The sequence below is a fragment of the Sparus aurata genome, unplaced genomic scaffold (assembly GCF_900880675.1).
Source record: "Sparus aurata unplaced genomic scaffold, fSpaAur1.1, whole genome shotgun sequence".
Classification (NCBI taxonomy): domain Eukaryota; kingdom Metazoa; phylum Chordata; class Actinopteri; order Spariformes; family Sparidae; genus Sparus; species Sparus aurata.
This window is the reverse complement of record NW_022045119.1, coordinates 65,689-71,688: the sequence shown is the minus strand read 5'-3', so window position 1 is coordinate 71,688 and position 6,000 is coordinate 65,689.

Genomic DNA, 6,000 nt, shown 5'->3' with positions numbered 1-6,000 from the left:
ATCTCACCTGGTTAGAAGACTCGCAATCCAAACATGCAGCGCACTGTTTTGCTTGTAGGCATTTTTCCCTCCCGATGCTCCAAGGACTGTTTTCATCTCATTCAAGGGTTATCGTAACTGGAAAAAAGCTGAAATGAAAGACAGTGGTTTCTGTTTCTGGTCCCAGCTGTGACTTTACTGAGGTTCACCCAGTGTTAGCAGCAGGAGGACGGTCAGCTCACCTCCCAGAGCCTCCAGCTGAATCACTGGACACTGATTTAGGGACCGTCATTAAATTACTGAGCACAAATATATTCATACCAAATAATTGCAGTTTTTTTGATATCTTCAATGTCATGTGACCCACTGACTCCAAACCAGCAGTATATAAGCAGCGGTATTTAAAATAAATTAGATTCAACAAATAAGTTTCTGCATTGTGCCATTTTTTGTAAGTCTCAATCTGTCAATTTTTTTTTCACAAATCTCACCAGTAGTCTTCATTGAAAGGGTTATATTTCAAAATGTTCTAGATTTTGTAAGTTAATGACTCAGAGCACCGCTGCTACAAATATTTATAGGGGGAAAACTGTGTTATTGTTTTTTAACGTCTCTTCTTTTACATGTACAGTATACAGCCTGTATGAACCTACTCACACAATGTTTTTGTACTTTTTCAGACTGGGGGCAGAATTGACTTTTATATGACTTCTTTTCAGGTTGATGGAGATGTTCTTATGTAACATACCCTTTTGTAACTCTGTGAGCCTTTTTGTGTAGTTTGTTGATACAGCAGCTCAGATTTACATGCATGAAATGTCCCTTTCATGTCTCCTTAACTGCTGTGAATACTGTATATATTGTACTGTATTTCTCATGACTTTATCAGTAAAGACCTTACCTGTCAAACATTGTTCAAGCTACTGAGGGACAAATAGGGAGAATGTGTGTTCTGAGTAAACAATAAAAGCGATGTCCAGTACCTTGTTTGAGTGCCGTGCCCATTTATTACTACAGTGTATTTACGCTCACCTTAGTACAGCTCAGTCCATAGATCTTCATGGGTAAGTTTTTATTTGGATTGTTTCTTCTTGTACAAATGCTGTCTGCAACACTGGCACTCTGACACAGTCAAATCTGTTTGCTTCCCCTCTCACACATCTGCCACTTATCACCTGTGTCTTACCTTAATGCCTTTCCTGTGATAATGGCCCATCTACAGTAGTGTTACCATACTTCCATCTCCTGTTAATTGAGATCACATTGTATGGTCACTTATTCCTAATATGTACTGTTTCACATGGATCCTCAAATACAAGACACTGATTGCATGAGATAAAGTTGTCTGTATGAGTTTGTAAATGGCAGCCCGTGTCCTTGTGTACTGTGATTAAATTCAGTATATATACGTCAACCATATGTTGCCACCCCTCAAAAATTCCTGCCCCCCTCTCGCCACCCCATAAATATGTTTCTAGATCCGCCCCTGGATCCAGACCTGATCGATATGTTCATCCTGATATCACGAGCGTTTTGTCAGCACACGTCATCATCGGTCGGAGCAGATCAGAGAGATTAAAACAGCTGATCAGTCTGTTGAGTTAACGGCCGCTGTGATGGCGGCTTTGAAAGGCACGAGCACGCACGGAACTTCCGGTTTGAGAAAGGCTCGCTTTCTACTTTACAAAATAAAAGTCTATCTACTCTCTGAGCTGAAGAATGCATGATAAAAGTTGTAATAAGGGAGCAAATTCACAAATGTCACAAAATAAAGAGAAACACTAAAACATCCCTCATTAATCTGAAGTGGTTTATTTACAGGTCCAGAACTTTAATGGCGTCTGACCACAGTTAGAAACTTCAGACCAAACCTTCGATGGAAATACTCACCAAAAGTCAAATATATATACATATAATGCATAAACTAATTATTGCTGTAAGCTTTTAGAATAAAAAGATGATTTAATCAATGAATAAATGGACATTCTTTCATATTTTAACTTTGTGGTACTCTGATGGTACAAAGGTTTCTTGCTGCATAAGTCCTGTCAACAGCTCCATGTGGGTCTTTGTTCACATTTGTTTTATCATCTTTAATGAAAATGTTTTATCATTTTTGACTAATAACTACATTTTTTTTTCAAAACTTCTGTCAGTAAAATGTAATGAACACAGTTCATGCAGCAAGCTTTGCTCCTGGTGTTATAATAAAGGCAGATTCAGGGTTTACTGAGGTTCTGAAGCTGTAATCTACACAAGTGGCCTCACAGAGACTCCAGCAGTGAAGAGAGGCTCCAGAGGAGGAGGATGATCCCAGAAGAGCAGCAGCCGGCTGGTCAGGAGGGACTGCAACAGCCCAGCAGCTCAGTGTATTAAAAAGGGAAACTTCAGGTCACAACTCAGGTTTTATTTGCAGCTGCTGTGAACCGGAGGAGAAGCTGGAGAGTGAGATGCTCCCAGCTAGCTTTAGTTTCTCACACACCTTCATGTACAGACATGAAGATCAAATCTGACTTATATCATATTATATTATATTATATTATATTATATTATATTATATTATATTATATTATATCATACAGTATATATGGAACACGTACATGTAGATAGTTCCCTATAAATTAATCTAGTGGTTGAATTAGAGGTAGCTGTGCTCTTCATATCAAACACACTCATTATCTAACTTATGTAGCCTACTTCTTGGATAAAGTCCCCAGACTCCCTTAAAAAATATCTCAATTTAGTGAGTTGTTGAGTTAAGAGACACTTTATAAACTCTGTGAAACTCTGTCTACATCACTTTCTGAACTATTCGAGCCTTCTTGTTCATTCGGCAAACGTTGTACATGAAGATATTCCTTTCTTTGTGTTAAAATAACGACATGTTTACACGTTAGAATGAAAACAAAGGAGGTTCGGTTGACAGCTGCGAGGTTTGTCCCAGTGGAGTTGCCATAGTAACCCGTCAGAGGCTCGCGCTGCACGTTAACGAGCGTTTTTTATTCTAACTGCGCCGCTCAGATCGCTTTTCTTCTGATTATTGATGATCGATTAGAGATGAGCCGTCCACGGTAGTGACGTAGTGACAGTCTGGATGAACGTGTGTGATGGACTTTGTGCTGTTTGCTCTCAGACTCATCTCCCGCCAGATACAAGTATACACACGTTAGCTTAGCATGCTAGCTGTAAACAGTGTGACTGTGTGAAAATGTCTGAAGTCCAGATTCTGAGATCGATGGTGAAGCAGCGACTGACTGCGGCTGCTGAGGAGATATGTGCGCTGTTTGAAAGGACGATAGCAGAGTACGAGGAGGAACTGTGTCGGTCCACAGAGCAGAACCAGCGACACCGGAACCTACTGGACTCTGCTTTAACGCCTCAGCTTCGGTTACACAGAGCAGGTTCGTTCTCCCCCTTCTTCACTGTCGGCACCGACACAAATCTGCATCTTTGTTCAATAGCTTCCTGGTCATGTGACCCATTGACTCAGAACCAGAGCCGAACTGTGTCCAGATTCTGGTTGAGTGAGACACATCTCTTTGTATTGGACTTTAGTGCTTTTTCTACTTTCAGTTAATATTCTGTCGGGAAATCAGCATTTTTATTAATAGATTAGATTAGATATAACTTTTGTATGTGACGGGTTGTGTCTGAGGTGGTTCTGTGGTGGATGTGTCCTCTTTGTGTCTGGGGTCCAGGAAGGACAGCACGGCCACACAGGACTTGCTCTCAGTCTGGTTCCTTTTTAATGTAACAAAGCCGGTACAAAGGTTCTCTTTACTGGTCCAAACATCAGCGACACACAGTCGTTATCCACAGTGTGACGCAACTGCAATCATTCAGATCTTCACCTAGGGAGTATTTTCCTTTAGCTTTCAGAAAAGATTAATATACAGTGTTTCCCCTAGAATTTTTTTCAGGCCCGGTGGTACCCACCGGAAAAACCCTAAACAGACGAAACGCGAAATACAGCAATAACAAACATTTGCATTAAAAATCATTGTAGGCCTATACTGATGAATGATATCACTTAAATGACATCATTAGGCTTAATTTAACCTTTAATCAAAGTTGCATGGGCCTGAAAGGCTGCAGCGTGGTGGTCTGAACCCATATGAGCATCAAGCACATCTTTTCAATGAAAACCCTCTGGGATGGTCCTCTTTTAACGGGCTGCTTATGCTGATGGCATATGCGACAAAACATCCCTATGAGATTCTATCAGTTATAAATATATTTTTTTTTAACAAACACATAAGTTTTTTATTCATTTTATTGTAACAGAGTTACATACATTTGACAATGCCTGGGAAAACTAGCCTATTGTCTGTGTTATTTTCATCATTATTGCTTACCCCCCAAAAAGAGAGAGAGAGAGAGAGAAGCTCCTCAATCAGAACAAAAATATAAGCTAAACAACCATGGGGAGTGTGGTACAAGTTAAACCAAGGGCTGTAGTTATGGTTATTAAGCCATTTGGGATCCCAGCCAGATGTTCTGTGTTTAGCTGTAATTTTTTTTTTGCTGGGTCAACGTTACCAGTCTGTCCGGGTGGGGGTCGGCAGTTTGACCAGCGCCACCGTCGAACGGGGGCCGGCAGTCGGACGGTGTCAGGGGCAGTAACGGTCCTCGAGCAGCTCCCCTCTCCACTGCAATCTGTCCCCTTACTTCCGTCTCACCTGCACCTGTCATTTTTTCTGGAGTTGCCTCTGTTACTCTCCCTTCATCTATTTTCCTTGGCTCCGGAGTCTGGCAGAAGAATTTCTTTATATTAAGTTGTCTGTCATCCGCGATATTTTTTCTTTTCTTCGGTGGCGAAACCTTAAACATCCCAGAATATGTGCCCGCGCCAGCAGCGGTACTCGCATCGTTACTAGGCAACGATGCAGGTTGACTCGCGTTGCGCTGCACAGAGGCGCTCCTAATGTAAATGATTATTGATTTATAAATGAATTGATAGGTGGCTTATTTTTGGCATATTGATTTTTTATTTTTTTTTTGGCCTGGCGGCAGGTCTCCTTGGCCTGGCGGCCCGCTATAAACACTGATATAGAATACATTTCCATATAATTATAATCTTTTTCTATATTCTTAAGTCAAACACAAACATGTGATCATATAGTGGTAATATTATGTATGACTGTGTCATCTGATTCTCACTGCATGAGCACCTAAACAATGAGAACTGTTCTCTTTAACATTTACAATAAAGATCCCAAAACACTGTAAATAAACATTTTGTCCAAAGACAATGAGGAAGAAAACACACATTTGACATGACGGCTGGAAAGAGCCCTTTGGCCTCCAGACCTAAATGGTGATTCCTGTCTGTCTCCGGCACCCTGCAGATACACATTTGTGTAATACCAGTTGGTCTCAGGACGTCTGGACCTTGATCACTATGTTAAATGTGCCCCCACACCTTCCCCCCACCCTTCTGTTCATACTAGGGATGGGCATGATTAATCGACGATTTTTTTTATTATTATTTTTTTTTATTTATATGCACAATGATAAAACAAGAATTCTGTTTAATAATACAAAAACAAATAATTGTGCAGGAGAGGAAAAAAAACCCAAAGGGCTTATATAAAATCCTCCCCCTCAATACAAAATCACTAAAACAAATCAATCAATAGAAAAAGAAAAGAAAAAGAAAAAAGAAAAACAAAGAAAAACACAATACACAACAAACAGAAAATATCCATAAAATTGCAGATTCATTTCAATTAAAACCCAATGATGCAAAGATGTGACTAGGTCTAACTAGATTCTAGAAATTTTTTTATATCATTCCACAGCACTGCACCTTGATAGACAAATGAGAATTTAGCAACAGAGGTCCTATAGAAAGGAATATGTAAATCATTCTTTCTTCTTGTAGAATGTGTATGATAATGTGAGTTAAACTCAAAATAGCTTGGAAAAAAAATAAGTAGAGATGCAGGAAGGCAGATTACTTTATACATAAGAACCCCTGTTTGGTACTTGTTCACCTCATAAATTGTAAAAAGTTGTAAT